Raw genomic sequence first — 16,139 nt, 5'->3', positions numbered from 1 at the left:
CAAGCCACAGTAAAAATGGGTTACTCATTGTAAAGAGACTTACTATAAAAATTTCTTTAATACTGAATTTAGCAACATACATATTGTCTGTGACATTTTATGCTTTTTATTGTAATTTTTAGAAAAAATAGTGTTTTGGGAATGTATGTATGTATGAGTCACGAGTGATACAGAAGACTTAGCTAACAGACAGAAAAAAGTCAATAGGAACAATATATTTTTCTTTCCAAGTAAACTAATTTTTGAAAATCATTGTAATCATTGGAATGAGAGTATAATGAACTACAAATGAGTAATCTCTTTTTTCTATTCCTACATCCAAACTAGTGTATATGTACTTAAGAACTTTTATAAATTCTAGAAAAGTCCTCCTAACAGCAAATTAGATCAACAAAGAAAGACCTTATCAAAGAACAAAGGAAAGCCAATTATATTTCCAGAAACACTGACTATTTACCTAAATTACAGTCATCAGGAAAACCAGCTGCAATGATACTCATTAGATTTTGGCTGCAGGCAACTTAAGTCTTAGAACTACTTTTGGGAAAGGGACCTGGGAAAATGAAATGAGATAACTAATTATTGAGTTAAGCTTATTGTGGCTCTGGGAAAATATGTCATTTGGTAAGAGGGCATCTCCAACCAAAAACTGAAGCTCTCTATGTTTTAAAGAGCTCTTATCTATCAATCTATGGATTTTCTTGTCTTATTTAATAAAGTTGCTTGTGAACTGTTTTATATTTTCCTCTTATATATTGTACTTATTGAGGACCTGTGCTTATTAAACTTTAATTTGTATCAGAGTAATGGAAATTTTGAAAAACAAAATGAAACAAACAAAAAATAATCAAAATATACACCCAAATCTCAATCAAAAGGTCTCTAGGGAAGCCTGGTGAAACTGGCTTCTTTCTTTCTTTTCTTCTAAAGAGTCATTTGACAGTGTTTTTCTTTGTAGCATCATGGCAGTTATATTGAATGATCAAACAAAATGATGGCTAATAAAAGTAATTTTAAAAGGTATTTAAAAAGTAATAAATAAAAATGACAAGAAAACAAAGCAGTTATAAATGATCTTGATTGGTAGGCTTTTGTTCCATCTTTGAAGTGTCTGTCTTGGTTTATTCTGCCTTTTTTTTTTTTTTTTTGGCCAGTCCTGGGCCTTGAACTCAGGGCCTGAGCACTGTCCCTGGCTACTTCCCGCTCAAGGCTAGCACTCTGCCACTTGAGCCACAGCGCCGCTTCTGGCCGTTTTCTGCATATGTGGTGCTGGGGAATCGAACCTAGGGCCTCGTGTATCCGAGGCAGGCACTCTTGCCACTAGGCTATATCCCCAGCCCTGCCTTTTTTTTTTGAAAGCAATAGTTAAAATAACACAACAGAAAATTGAGTAGCAAATGAAGGTCAATGTAATTAACAACTGTCCATTCCCTCATTTTCTTACTTGAGTTTATTCTTGGAAGGCAAGCAATTTCATCTCTGTAGCTTTCTCTTTCTCTTAGATGAATGCTTTTATTTGCAAACTAAAATCTATGCTGATTTTCCCTTTCTTACATTTCAAACATCATTTGTGTAAATTTTCTAATGATTGACAAGGACGCAGCAAAATCAGACCTCTAAACATTCTCACACTCAGTGCAATTGCTAACGTAGCTGTCACTATCATATTGTTTCCCAGTTCCATATTTTTAAAAAACGTTAATTTAGTACATGTGCTAGAAGTATTTATGCAACTTTGGACCTTTACATAGTAGTTGCTTTGCTTTTTTAAAGTCAAAGTGATTTGAAAGACACCAAAATTCTCATTGTTTATTTGATTTCCAAGTTACGACTTTCTGGGCAGTGGGAACACACATACCAGAGTCCGATAGAGCAAATGCAAGTTACAGTTTTCTCACATAATTTCCCTATCAAAAGTACCTTGAGCATGTGTAAGATTGTGATGATTCATTGCTCAGCTTAGAGGAAGTGGGATAGGAGCAATATTGTGTAAGTATCACGTCATACATTTATCTGTGTTAGCTGGCTGAAATTTTTTGTGCCTGGATAGCACATAATTAACATGTCACTATAAAACCGTTCACTACTCTGAAGAATAAATTCACATTCCATTAAATAACGATCATCACCACTTTAATGGCCTGCATGTTGCATTTTAATAGGCGTATAAGTAACCAGAAAATTAAACAGGTCTTTTATCTAATACATATTTTCACATTTGAATGTACTCCGGGCTTAAGAGAACTTGTATTGCTGCCACTGATCGAGTTCCATTAACTCGAGATCCCTTGTGAAATAGTACGGTTTCTAATGTCTCCTGTGGAAATGTCATGCAAATTATTTGTAAATGTGAAATCCTCAAGAGCAAAGCTACATTAATGTGTTCCTATTGCGCAGGTAGGTTCAATAATTTACAAATCCATCAATGGCTGAATGGAGAACAATTTGTTTTGCTGCAGCTCGGAAATGCAGTAGGCATGGGGACAGCGCCATCTTCTGGGCTGTATGGGCTTTTAAACAGAGGGACAGATACAAAACATCACCTGTGCACACTGCCTTTGGTAGTGTTTGATACAAATTTATAATATAGGAATTGTATGTGGTAAGGATAGGGATAAAATAAAAGCTATTTATTTTATAGACTTATTGAGTAATTGTATTTTAGTCCAAGAAAACAATGAATAAGGATAATTTCGGATCCTGATTAGCTTATCTATACTCATTTCAAATTTGTATAGGCGCTAATAGTCTTTTTTCTTTCTTTTTTTTGGTGCCAGTTCTGAGGCTTGAACTCTGGGCTTGAACACTAATATCATTAAAACATTTCACTTAAAAACAGTACTTTGTGGGGCTGGGAATATGGCCTAGTGGAAATAGTGCTTGTCTCGTATACATGAGGCCTTGGGTTCGATTCCTCAGCACCACATATACAGAAAATGGCCAGAAATGGTGTTGTGGCTCAAGTGGCAGAGTGCTAGCCTTGAGCAAAAAAAGAAGCCAGGGACAGTGCTCAGGCCCTGAGTTCACAGCCTAGGACTGGCCAAAAACAAAACAAAACAAAACAAAAACAAAAACAAAAACAAAAACAAAAAAAGTACTTTGTATATTATGCCTTTAATGAAATGTAACTGTAATGATTATTGTTTAACTATTATTATAATTATTATTATTATTATTTGTGTGTGTGTGTGTGTGTGTGTGTGTGTGTGTGTGTGTGTGTATGTGTGCAGATCCTAAAGCTTAAATTTGGGGATTGGCCACTATGCTTGAGCTTTTATACTCAAGACTAATATTCTACCATTTGAACCACTGCTCCATTTCTAGCTTTTTTCTGGTTGCTAATTGGAGATAATAATCTCACAGAACTTTCTTCCTGGGCTGACTTGAACCACGATTCTCATATCTCAGCCTCCTGAGTAGTTAGGATTACAGGCACGAGTCATAGGTTCCTTCCTTAATGATTCACTTTATACTTTGCCAATTATATATTTGTAATAGTTTTGTTTTTAATACTAGAGAAAATTTGAAAATATTTTGAATATTAAGAGTTAAAATAAAGTTATAAAGTTTAAGAAGCTAGAAAATCTTGGAAGTAACATATGTATAGTATACATATATACACATACACACAAATTCAAACACATACACACATATACCCACAGCAGGGTTTTTATAAACAGGGCCTTTCTTGTGCTCATAAGCAGTTCCTCTACTGTTTGAATCATATCCCTACTCCTTTTTAGAGTAATTGACTTTCAAATAATTTATTTTTTTGTCCCAGTCTGCATGAAACATGATCTATTATCTTCCTGAGTAGATGAGATGACAAGCATGTACCAGAGGGCTCCTCTACTGATTTCACTGCATTCTCATATAAGAGTGCCATGGCTAGTCTCAAATCTGAGTCTCCCTGATCTCTAACTCCTCTGTCATTAGGCTTAGATTACAGAAGTCAGCCACTTCACTTGGTCACCCCTAGCATAGTTGAGTAAAGTATCCTATTGTGTTTGCTCTGTCATTCATCAAACAACTTTGTCTTACTTCCTTCTTTCACCTTGGGCTACAATCTTGAACTTTATTCCAGTCATTACTCCTCGTCATGCATTGACTTATTTATTGTCACCTCAGACTAAAGAGTGTTGCCCTTTAAGTAGTACTAACTGTCCTCAATGCTATATGAGCCTCCACATATTGTGTCAATCTAAGTTCTGACAACTCTTGGAGAACTTATGTGCTAAGCCATGTAGGCTGATTGCTGAATAAGCACAGACATACATTCAAGAAAGTCCACCAAAACTCTCCATTATGTCAGAGTCCTTTATGCCTCTCACTTGCTTTTCACTTTCAGAAAGAAATTTGTTTTGTGAAAACATGTAAAAACACCAGGTGTAAATTCCCTAAATATATTGTGATATCAATTGCAAATTACCCACACCTGCACCCATTATTTTATTCTTTCTACTTCTCAGGATGGAAGAATACTCTCCACATTTCTTAGGGGGGAAAAAATTCTATGAGATTTCCCATCTTTCCTCCATCAAACTCACTGTCTTTCTTCCCTTTTTCCTCTTTACATTAAATGTGTTTGTATTCCAACAGTTATAAAGCATTTAAATTCCTTTTATGCCAAAAATTAAGAAGGTAATATTTAACCATTCTTCAATGTATAGGGATTGTCAAATTTCTTAGAGAAAATTCACACTTTTGTTCATTGGTATTTTCCTACTCTTTGAGGTGCTACCCAAAAGTTTAACAACAGATTTCTTTGAGTGTAGTTTTAAATATGTAACTTAATATTTCTATTTATATTAAAAAGAACAATAGAGGAATTATGAATATATATGATATTCTACTCAGTCCTACCAGGAATTTCTATATCAAATAGAAATAGAAAAAAATAGGATAATAAAACTACCAAAATTTGGTATTTATTTATAACATATTCTCTATGACTATGATAAACATTTCTCTGAACATTTAAAATGGACCTTTGTATTACTATGTAAAATACTGGGTTTCGTTATGATATTCCCAAATATATGAACAAAGCACATCATATTTACTCTCCCACCATAACATGCCTTTTCCCACAGTTCTGTTCTCCCCTAATAATCCTCATTTTATGAACATGTATGGTGTTTGTTTTGATCTAGTTTCTCATGTAAGAGAAGAAATCATGCACTATTTGTCTTTTTTGTGATTGGCTTACATTTTACAAAATTTGTTAATTTTTTTCATGTATCTATTTGGTACTCACATTGTTTCTTTAAAAAAAAGGTATGTTCAATTAATTTATTGGCTGAATTATTTGACCAACTTATGTGTAAGTTTTTTGAGTTCCTTAGATATTCTGGGTATCAATACCTTGTATGAGCTGAAGTCAAAGGCCTTCCCTTGTTTCATAGCCTTTAAAAAAACCTTAGTATTTCTTTTCTTGTTGGAAACTTTCAAATTTGTTTCAATCCCATCTATCACTTGCTGCTCTTACTTCCTCACTATTGGATTCTTATTCTGAAAGTCCCTCCCACCTGCCTATATCTTCAAATATTACTTTTTTCTGTCTACTTTTGGCAGTTTCAAATTGTCAGTGCTTACCTTGAAGTTTTCAGTATATTTCACATTGATTTTTGTGCAGAGAGGATTCAGTTTCAGTCTTTCTTTTTTCTTTTTTTTTTTTTTTGGGGGGGGGGAGGCCAGTCCTGGGCCTTGAACTCAGGGCCTGAGCACCGTCCCTGGCTTCTTCCCACTTAAGGCTAGCACTCTGCCACCTGAGCCACAGTGCCCCTTCTGAACGTTTTCCATATATGTGGTGCTGGGGAATCGAACTCCGAGCTTCATGTGTAGGAGAAAGCACTCTTGCCACTAGGCCATATTCCCAGCCCTCAGTTTCAGTCTTTAATATGAACATATACAGTTATCTCAACACTATTACTTTACTTTTTAATTTTTATTGCCAAAGTGATATATAAAGGCATTAGTTATATACCTAAGTGACTGAATACATTTCTTGTCAAACCTGTTACCCCTGCCTCATTTTTCTCCCACTTTCCCTCCCCCCAATCCCTCCCTAAGTCATACAGTTAATTTCCAACAAATTGTCTGTGGATTTCACTTTTGCTTTGGTTTACCCTTTGTCTTTTGTCTCATCATTTTGATGTTCTCCTTCCCTTCCTTAATTGCAATAAACATATATGCAATACCCAGGGTACAAAAATCAAATACAGTGACTACAGGGGATAAACCACAGAAAAGTAAAACAAAAGAACATAGAAATAATTTCACATAGTACATTAAAAATAACAACAATGGGGGCTGGGGATATAGCCTAGTGGCAAGAGTGCCTGCCTCGGATACACGAGGCCCTAGGTTCGATTCCCCAGCACCACATATACAGAAAACGGCCAGAAGCGGCACTGTGGCTCAAGTGGCAGAGTGCTAGCCTTGAGCGGGAAGAAGCCAGGGACAGTGCTCAGGCCCTGAGTCCAAGGCCCAGGACTGGCCAAAAAAAAAAAAAAATAACAACAATGAAAAACCTCCTGTTTCCATAATTTGGAGTTCATTTCAATTATCATCCTCTTATATGATCATATATACAAAGCTTTTGAAGTATTGTGATCCTCTGCTAGGACTGTCCTAGATGTACAGTAATTATTACCAGTCAGGGACACCATGGACTCCATGTTTCTTTGTGTCTGGCTTCAGTTACTATTTTTTTTTTTCAGTCTTTCCATTAAATGGGGTGATGTCATTCTTCCATTGTGTATATGTATAACACACTTTCTTGATCCATTCATCTGCTGAGGTGCATCTGCGCTGGTTCCTTATCTTAGCTATGGTCAATAATGCTGCAATGAACATGTCTGTTCTGGTATCTTTAGTGTGGACTTGTTTGTGATCATTTAGGTAAATGCTGAGAAGTGGGATTGCTGAGTCATAGGGAAGCTCTGTGCTTAGTCTTTTGAGGAACCCCCGCACTTCTTTTCAGAGTGTTGAACAAGTATACAGACCCACCAACAGTGTAGTAGGGTTCCAGTTCGGCCACATCCCCTCCAGCATCTGTTGTTATTAGTTTTCTTAATAATGGCCATTATAATTGGGGTGCGGTGGAATGTCAAGGTTTTGTTGTTGTTTGTTTTTGTTGTTGTTTCCTCTGTCTTTTTTTTCTTTTCCTTTCTTATTTGTGATTGATTGATACAGTAAATTTAGAGGTTTGCTTACACCCATCAAGGAAAACAAAATTGTGTTCCAGTTATTTCCAGACTAAATTCACTCCAGATTTCTAATTGTCTGTGCACAGGACACATATAGTGTATCCCAAAAGCACTCAGAAACTTCTAGGAGTGCAGAGATAGGACTGAACTGAATACCTCGGGACCAGATGCCCCGCCTCTTCCAACCACACTGAACTCTGGACTTTGTGACACACGTAGAATGTACTTTTGTCCTAAACGTTGTTGGATTCGCAACTTTTTTTATGGCCAGATGTTAAGCAATTCTTCATGTGTCTATCTGCCATTCTTATTTCCTCTTCAGAGAAGTCTCTCTTGACTAATGAAGATCTTCTCCAAATCGTTGGACTTTCTATTTATCTTGCTAGCTATATCCTTTGCCAGGTAGAAGCTCTGAGGTTTCATGCAATACCATTTGTTTAAGCATTTCACTGATTGTTGTGTTTTGGAGTCTTTACTGAGAAAGTTTCAGTCTGGGCCAAGGAGCCCAGGTGTTTATCATATTCCTTCCTGCAGTGTTTTCAGGACATCTACTTTTACCTTGAGGTCTTTGATCCATCTGGAATTGATTCTGTTGCAGGGTGATATATAAGGATCTAGCTTTAGTTTCTTACAGATGTTTAACCAATTTTCTCAGTACTATTTGTTGAAGGGGCTGTCTTTCTTCATTCCTACTTTTTTGGTCTCCCTTATCAAACATTAGGTGTCCATTGGTCTGAGGATTCATTTCTTGATCCTGAGTTCTACAACATTCATCCTCAGGCTTGTTCTTGAGCCAGTACCAAGCTTTTTATAATACTATAGCTTTGTAGTACAGTTTGAAGTATGGTATTGATATTCCTCTAGCATTGCTCTTCCTGATAAGAATTATTTTTCCGATTCGGTCTCTTTTATTATTCCATATTAAATTTTGTATTCCTTCTTGTATTTCATTAAAATTATGTTGCATCCAATTTGTACATAGCTTTTCGCAGTATTGCCATTTTCATAATGTTACTTCTTCCAAACCAAGAGCATGGGAGTTTTTACACTTCCTGAGTTCTGCTTTAATTTCCTTTTTTTCAGGTTCTTAAACTTTTCAGCATGGATATCCTTCACTTCCTTAACTTAATTCTGAGGCATTTTATTTATTTATTTTATGAGGCTATTACACAAGGGGATGCTTTCCTTATTTTAGCCTTAGTCTTCTCATTGTTGCCATACAGAAAAGCTATTGTTTTTGAGGCTTATTTTTTTAAGTACTTATTATCAAACTGAATTACTGGGAGGTTACAGTTTCATACATTAGGCATTGGATACATTTCTTGTACTGTTTGTTACCTCATCCCTCATTCCCTCTCCCGCTTTCCCTTTCCCCCTCCCCCCATGAGTTGTTCAGTTCATTTACACCGAACAGTTTTGCAAGTATTGCTTTTGTTGTTGTTGTTTGTCTTTTTTTTACCCTGTGTCTCTCAATTTCCCTTTCAATTTCCTATTTCTAATACCAGTATACATGGTTTCCAATATACTCAGATAAGATACAGAGATAGTGTAGGTACAACCACAGGAGGGTGATACAAGAAGATCATCAATAATAGAAGCTACAGTTACACATGGCATGTTGAGAGTAGTTACAACTGTGATATAACAATCGTTTCCATAACATGGAGTTCATTTCACTTAGCATTATCTTATGTGTTCATAAGGGTATAGTTATTGGGCTTTTGTGATTCTCTGCTGTGACTTGCCTAAGTCTGTACTAATTATTCCCTATAAGGGAGACCACAGAGTCCATGTTTCTTTGGGTCTGGCTCACTTCACTTAATATAACTTTTTCCAAGTCCTTCCATTTTCTTACAAGTGGGACAATGTCATTCTTTCTGATAGAGGCATAAAATTCCATTGTGTATATGTACCATCCTGATCCATTCATCTACTGAGGGGCATCTGGGTTGGTTCCAGATTGTAGCTATGACAAATTGTGCTGCAATGAACATTGTTGTGCTGGTGGCTTTAGTGTGTTCTTGTTTGTGGTCTTTTGGATAGATACCCAAAAGTGGGGCTGCTGGGTCATAGGGAAGTTCTATGTTTAGCATTCTGAGGTATCTCCATATCTCTTGCCAGAGTGGATGAACCAGTTTACATTCCCACCAGCAATGAAGTAGGGTTCCCTTTTAGCCACATCCCCTCCAATATTTGTTATTGGTAGTTTCCTTGATATAGGACATTCTTACTGCGGTGAGATGGAATCTCAATGTTGTTTTGATTTGCATTTCTTTTATGGCCAGTGATGTAGAGCACTTTTTCATATGTCTCTTGGCCATTCTCATTTCCTCATCAGAGAAGTCTCTTTTTAAGTCTTTAGCCCACTTGATGAGAAGGCTATTGGTTCTTTGCGGTTTTGTTTTGGAGGAAGGTAATTTCTTTAGTTCTGCATATATTTTAGATATGAGGCCTTTGTCCATTGAATGGACAATAAAGATCTTCTCCCAATCTGTGGGCTTTCTGTTTATCATGCGAGCTATGTCCTTTGCCCTGCAGAAGCTCTGCAGTTTGATGCAGTCCCATTTGTCCAACCTTTCTTTGATTTGTAGCCTTTCTGGGTCTTTGTTAAGGGAGTTCCATCCTGCACCAAGGAGCCCAAGTGTTTCCCCTACTCCTTCCTTTAATGTTTTCAGGGTGTCTGTTTTGATTTCGAGATCTTTGATCCATTTGGAATTGATTTTGGTTCAGGGTGATATATAAGGATCTAGTTTTAGTTTGTTGAATGTGTTGAACCAGTTTTGCCAGCACCATTTGTTAAAGAGGCTATCTTTCTTCCAAACTATAGTTTTAGCTCCTTTATCAAAGATTAAGTAGGCATAGTTCTTGGGTTCATTTCTGGGTCTTCAATTCTGTTCCATTGGTCTTCAGGCCTGTTCCAGTGCCAATACCAGGCTGTTTTTGTTAGTATAGGTTTATAATACAGCTTGAAGTTGGGTATTGTAATTCCTCCAGCACTGTTCTTTCTGCTTAGGATTTTTTTTTTGCTATTCTGAGTCTTTTATTGTTCCATATGAATTTCTGGATTGCTTCCTCTATTTCAATAAAAAATGATGTTGGGATATTAATGGGTATTGCATTGAATTTGTAGATAGCCTTTGGCAATATTGCCATTTTGATTATATTAATCCTCCCAATCCAGGAGCATGGGAGGTTTTTCCATTTCCCCAGTTCTGCCTTAATTTCATTTTTCATGTTTTTAAATTTCTCATCGTAGAGGTCTTTCACTTCTTTGGTTAAGGTTATTCCTAGGTATTTTAAGTTTTTTGAGGCTATTGCAAAAGGAGTTACTTTCCTGATTTCAGTTTGAGGCTTAATTTTATACCCTGATGCTTTGTCAAAATATCAGATCAACTCTACTAACTTGGGAGTGGAGTCTATGGGTCAACCACCATTTTTTGAAGTCTGTTCTCTGACTTGTATTTTGGGCAATTTTGTGATCATTTGGTTTCTGGACCTGAATGGGTTTAATTGTTGGTCCATTGTTCTATCCATTGATCTACATATCTGTTTTTGTACTAGTTGCATGCTGAGATGTTTCATTTGTACTGATACCATAATGTAACTTGTACTTAATGCCCTCATTATACTAGTAACTGGGCTCTTTGAGGTATTGTATATCATTCTGAATATTGATTGTGGCTTATTTATTAGAAATTTGGTGGGAATTTAAATGAATCTATGGAGTTCTTTGGACAATAAATCCATCATTATAAAATGAACTGCACTGATTCAGGAACACTCAGGACTTTTCTCCATATTCTAGAATCATTTTCGCTTTCCGTTTTTAATGCTTTATAGTTTTTATTGCAGTGGTCTTATGAGTTCGTGGCTAGGTTATCCCCACATAAAGGTTTAAGGATATTATTTATGTAAATTCCTTCTTGATTTTTTTTCAAAGAGTAAACAATATATCGCTATATAAGTCTGGTTTTCATGAGTTGATATTTTGTATCTAGCTATTTTGCTGAAAAATATTTTTCAGATATGAATTTTTTTTTCTGGTGGAATCCTTAGGATATGTTTGAAAATCTAAGGCTATATTGTCTAGAAATAAAAACAATGCAGGTTGCCTTTTCCTATTGTGCACTTTTCATATTTTTGGTTATTAATGCATGATAACTCAAGCACTACATTGATAAAGTCTGCAGAAAATCGACTGGGCTACTCAGAAGGCAGAATAGAAGAACAACTGGTTTTAAAGGCAATTTTCTTGCCCTTTTCCCCATTTTGTACAATATTGGCTATAAAGTTTGCCACATATTGCCTTTATTATATTGAGCTATATTGTTTCTCTCTTGATATTTGCTAGTTGACTAAAGTTTGCCATTTTTGTTTATCTTCACAAGGAATCAATTGCTTCATAAATCAATGCATTGTTCTCTTAATTTTTAGTTCATGAATTTCTTTCATAATGTATGTTATTTCCATCAATTTTCTAATTTTATGTGCTTGTTAAAATGACTAATTCTTTTTTTACTAAGAGCATACGGTGTATAAACAGGTTATTTATTTGAGATCCTTGGATTCTGAGACTAGATATCCACTAATTCCTATGTTCTTCTTATAAGCAGGCTTCTGTGTTCGGGGGTGGGGGGTGGGTGCTATGTCTATTTGATTCCAGAATTTTTAACATAACTTTCACATATCTTTGAAAATCAACTCTTCATTATAAAGGATACTGCTTTGTTTCATGTGAGTAATTTCTGTAGTTTATGATGCTATTTTGTCTAAATTTATGGTATTCTGGTAATATACTAGAAATTGTTTTAATTTTATTTTATGTCACTATTGTTAGTGATCTAAAATATGATATAGGGAAAATCGCAAGAAGTTCTGAGAAAAATGCATCTTCTTGTTATTCTTGGAAGAAACATTCTGTAGATCTTTATTAAGTCCATTTGATATACAATACAGCTAAAAGCTACATGTTTCTTTTTGTTATTTTATCTAGATGATCTAACTGTAGATAAAAATAGGTTAACAAACCAATTATTATTATATTCTTATCTATGTGTATTTTAGATTTCCTGTCCAATAATATCTGTTTTATGGAAGGGGGCAACAATATTGTGCACATGAATTTATAATTATTACATTTTTGATTGATTGTTCTTGCTATTAATACACAAGGATTGTTTTAAAGTCTTTAACTCTGGGCCTGGGTGCAGCCCCTGAGCTCCTTTTGCTCAAAGCTAATGCTCCACCACCTGAGTCACAGCACTACTTCTGGCTTTTTCTGTGAGATAAGATTCAAGCAGTTTTTCCCTGACTGGGATGGCTTTACACCTCAATCCTCAGATCTCAGCTTCCTGAGTAGCTGGAATTATAGGTGTGAGCCACTTGTGCCTGGCCTATACAGGAAAACTCTTTAATACCTCTAGTTAGTTTTTTTTTTCCACCATAAGTCTACATTGTCAGATCTGAGATTAGCTATTCATTTTATTTGGCATTTCTTCCCATTTGGTGGATCATTTTCCACCACCAGTGTCTCATTCTTGGCTCTCATCTGCAGCTTGGCTCCAGCTGTCACTTCCCATCCAAGTAGATTGTGTTGATGCATCTGAAACCCAGCCATCTATTTTCAGGGTCCACACAAAATCTCAGCATGGTCGCTGACACTGGTGTGTGTGTGTGTGTGTGTGTGTGTGTGTGTGTGTGTGTGTATTTTGAAAAGTGCAGAATTGGCTGTTATCCCTGGAAGGAGGTTTGGCTAAGATATCTCCTACAGTGACTATCTCCCATCTTTCCAGAAAGTAGGCTTACAGGTGCACAATTCTATTTCATCAGACTCTGAAAATTCTGTGTTGTATAAAGGTACTCATTTTTTTATGTTACTTTTGTAAAATGCCCACTGGTACTTGACTGCAGGTCTTGTGGGATTCTCTCATTTATCATGTATTTCAAAGCTATATATTAGTATTTATTGTTTTTTTAATAAATTAAATCCAATATTTCTGAATTGTATCAGGTTTTGTTTATGTTGTTTGCTATTGCATTTGCCTGCTTTCCCAAGCCACATGCCTCTCTGTTAGTTACACCCCTGAAGTTTCATTTATAAGGAATTGTAGAGATGCAGGAAAAGGTGGGGTTCTCTAATACACAAGGTTCTGTGTCAAATATTTTTACTTTATTTTGACTAGAAGGTGTTAAACCCAAAAGACTTTTTAAAGCTACATAAAAGTTTTACTGAGTGTGTCCTTTCATTTATATATATTTTTTTCTGATGGAGTTTGGTCCTTTTTCCCATGGCAACCTTGAAATCACTTTCAGAGTAGCAGTAGCTATAATTTCTAGCACGTCCCAAATTGTCTGTACTAATATCTGAACTTTTATCATTTAATGGGAGGTACCCATGATTTCTAATTTGATTTTTTAAAGTCTGTAAATTCAATGAATCAGTAAATCAATTTTGACTTTTGTCTTTTTCTCATTTCAAAGCAAGTATATGAACTTCTGTGCCTTGAATGTCGTTTATCTCCACTCAAATCATGCTGAAACTTTTTTTAAAATTTGTATTGGTATTGAGATGTTTTCAGTCTTTATTAGCTACAAATGTGACTTCATTTGGAAACAAAAATATTTTCAGATAATTACCTTAAGGTGAATATAGTAGGGTATGTGCTAATCTGAACTAGGATACATAAGCAAGGAACTACAAAGAACAGTAATAAAATCACAGAAGCCAAAAAATAACAAAAGAAACAAGGTATGCCATGGAAGAAATTCCCCTTCACACACTTAGATAGAAAATATTTATTTAATATGAGGGAGGAGGTAACAAATAGAACAAGAAATGTACCCAAGGCCTAACGTATAAAACTGTAACCTTGCTGTACATCACTTTGACAATAAATAATAATAATAATAAAACACAAACATTTGGGTAGTAAACTTCTAACCTTAGAATGGTGAGAGTAAATTTCTCTTAACTTCCCTGTCCTGCAGAAATTCTTTAGAACATATTTACCCCAGTACTTGTCCTGGAAGATTCCTGCCAAGTTATAAGGTTTAATTGGAGTGTAAGTCCTTCTGCAAAGAGAGCCCTAGGAAAAAAATGCTAATTACTTAGATGAGAATTTTTTTTTCTTGCTACAGACTCAAGCAGAGAGCCAGAGATTAGTTAACCATCTTTAGTTATTACTTATAAAGTTATTAATTGAGCAACTCACTGTGATACCCCATGGCAAAGTCATTAAAAGAGTAAAAGAAAGCAAATATTATTTTTAGTGACAGTACTGTTTGTTTCAAAGACTGAAATCATAAAAGCATATATCTATTTCAACCTGCAGATAGCAGCAAAATACTGTTCACTGAAGCCAATTACCAACTTTGCCATCAGAACTTTATTGTCAAACAACTTTTCGATGCCTTATTCCTATACCCTTTAGAACATATTTGCTTGCTATTTTCTGTAAGTGTGTGAAAATGGATCAACAATGTAAATAAATTGAGGAGCAATAACAATCTCACTTGGGAACATCAAAGAAATGCAAATTATCAGACTTCTTAGTTCTATTTGTGAAAGAGAATGAAATAGTATTTTTAAAAATCCTTGCATTTGGAAATATAAATAAATAAATGAATAAGCCAGGAAAAAAAATCCTTGCAGCAATTCTAAGGCAAATCAGAGCTTGAGATCCATGAAGGTAAACTAGGGCTATACAATGTAAATTTATGTGAGGACGGAAATATTCCATATTTGCTTAACAACACAGAAGTTAGTAACCACATGTACCTAGCAATTTCCTGAAATGAGACTACTTCAATGTAATGAAAAATAAATAAACTCACTGGGACACGTCCCTGGCCTGTCAGTTTTCTTTTTGCTTCCCCAATAAATCCATCTTTTTGTTTCAGACTGTCTCTGAGTGGTGGACTCTTGGAAGGACATATCCCTCATAGCTCATAACAAACATAAAAGAACAAAGGAGATGTGTAACAAATGTGACATTATATGCATACACATAATTCCAAACATATACATGGCATAGGTAATTACAAGGAAAGGTGTTCAACCTTATATATTATTTGGAAATTACAAATAAAAGAATCAGTGAAAGATCATTGCATTCATTTCAGAATACCAAAATATAGAGAATTAGTAGAAGCAATTATTGTTGAGGGTATACAGCCATAAATTACTGGAATGTGGATGCTATTGACAGTTTAATCTCAAGACAACATAGTTGCCTGTAATGTAAGCAAACCACCTACCTAAGGCTTAAGTACAAGAAAAATACATGTTCTCTTTTGAGTGAGAAGAATTCTCTTCATCTGCCCTATTGCTCTTTCTACCAGCCTTGGCTACAGTACAGCAAGTTGGTCGTGAGTGAAGACACAGCCAGCTACTGTGAATAGTTGAACTTGCTACTCTCCATAAGCACTGGGCAGTTTCTTACCATGTATATACTAGTGAACAAATGGGACGGCAAGCACCATTTACTATAATTCTGGTTTAATCATAAGAAGATAGTTATGTAGTTTGTACTCTACAGAAGGCATTGCATATTCATGCATCCCACTAGTTGATGCTTTACATTACAGGATGGACAGCAGAAAGCTGTGGTCCCAGAAAGAGGAGATCACCCAAAAGCAGCTTTGTGCCTAGAAAGCATTTTACCCAGCAGCACAGGAAGAGGAGCTCAACGACACAATAGTGGTCTTGCTCTGTAAATAAGTAGGTAACTACAAAGCTACATAACTCTGAGAGATGCATAGAATCTGAGAGAGATTTCATCAGAGTAGAGTCAGAGCAGATACAGAAAAATGAAAAGTTTCTTTTCCTTCTAGATTCACATATGCCAAGAGAAAAGGGATTTATTCATCAAGGTCTACCAAAATTATTATAAAACTTTTTAGTACATTCAAAATCATAAAGGTTACACA

This window comes from Perognathus longimembris, chromosome 19 (genome assembly GCF_023159225.1).
Source record: "Perognathus longimembris pacificus isolate PPM17 chromosome 19, ASM2315922v1, whole genome shotgun sequence".
NCBI lineage: Eukaryota > Metazoa > Chordata > Mammalia > Rodentia > Heteromyidae > Perognathus > Perognathus longimembris.
Note: the sequence above shows the minus strand (reverse complement) of the source record.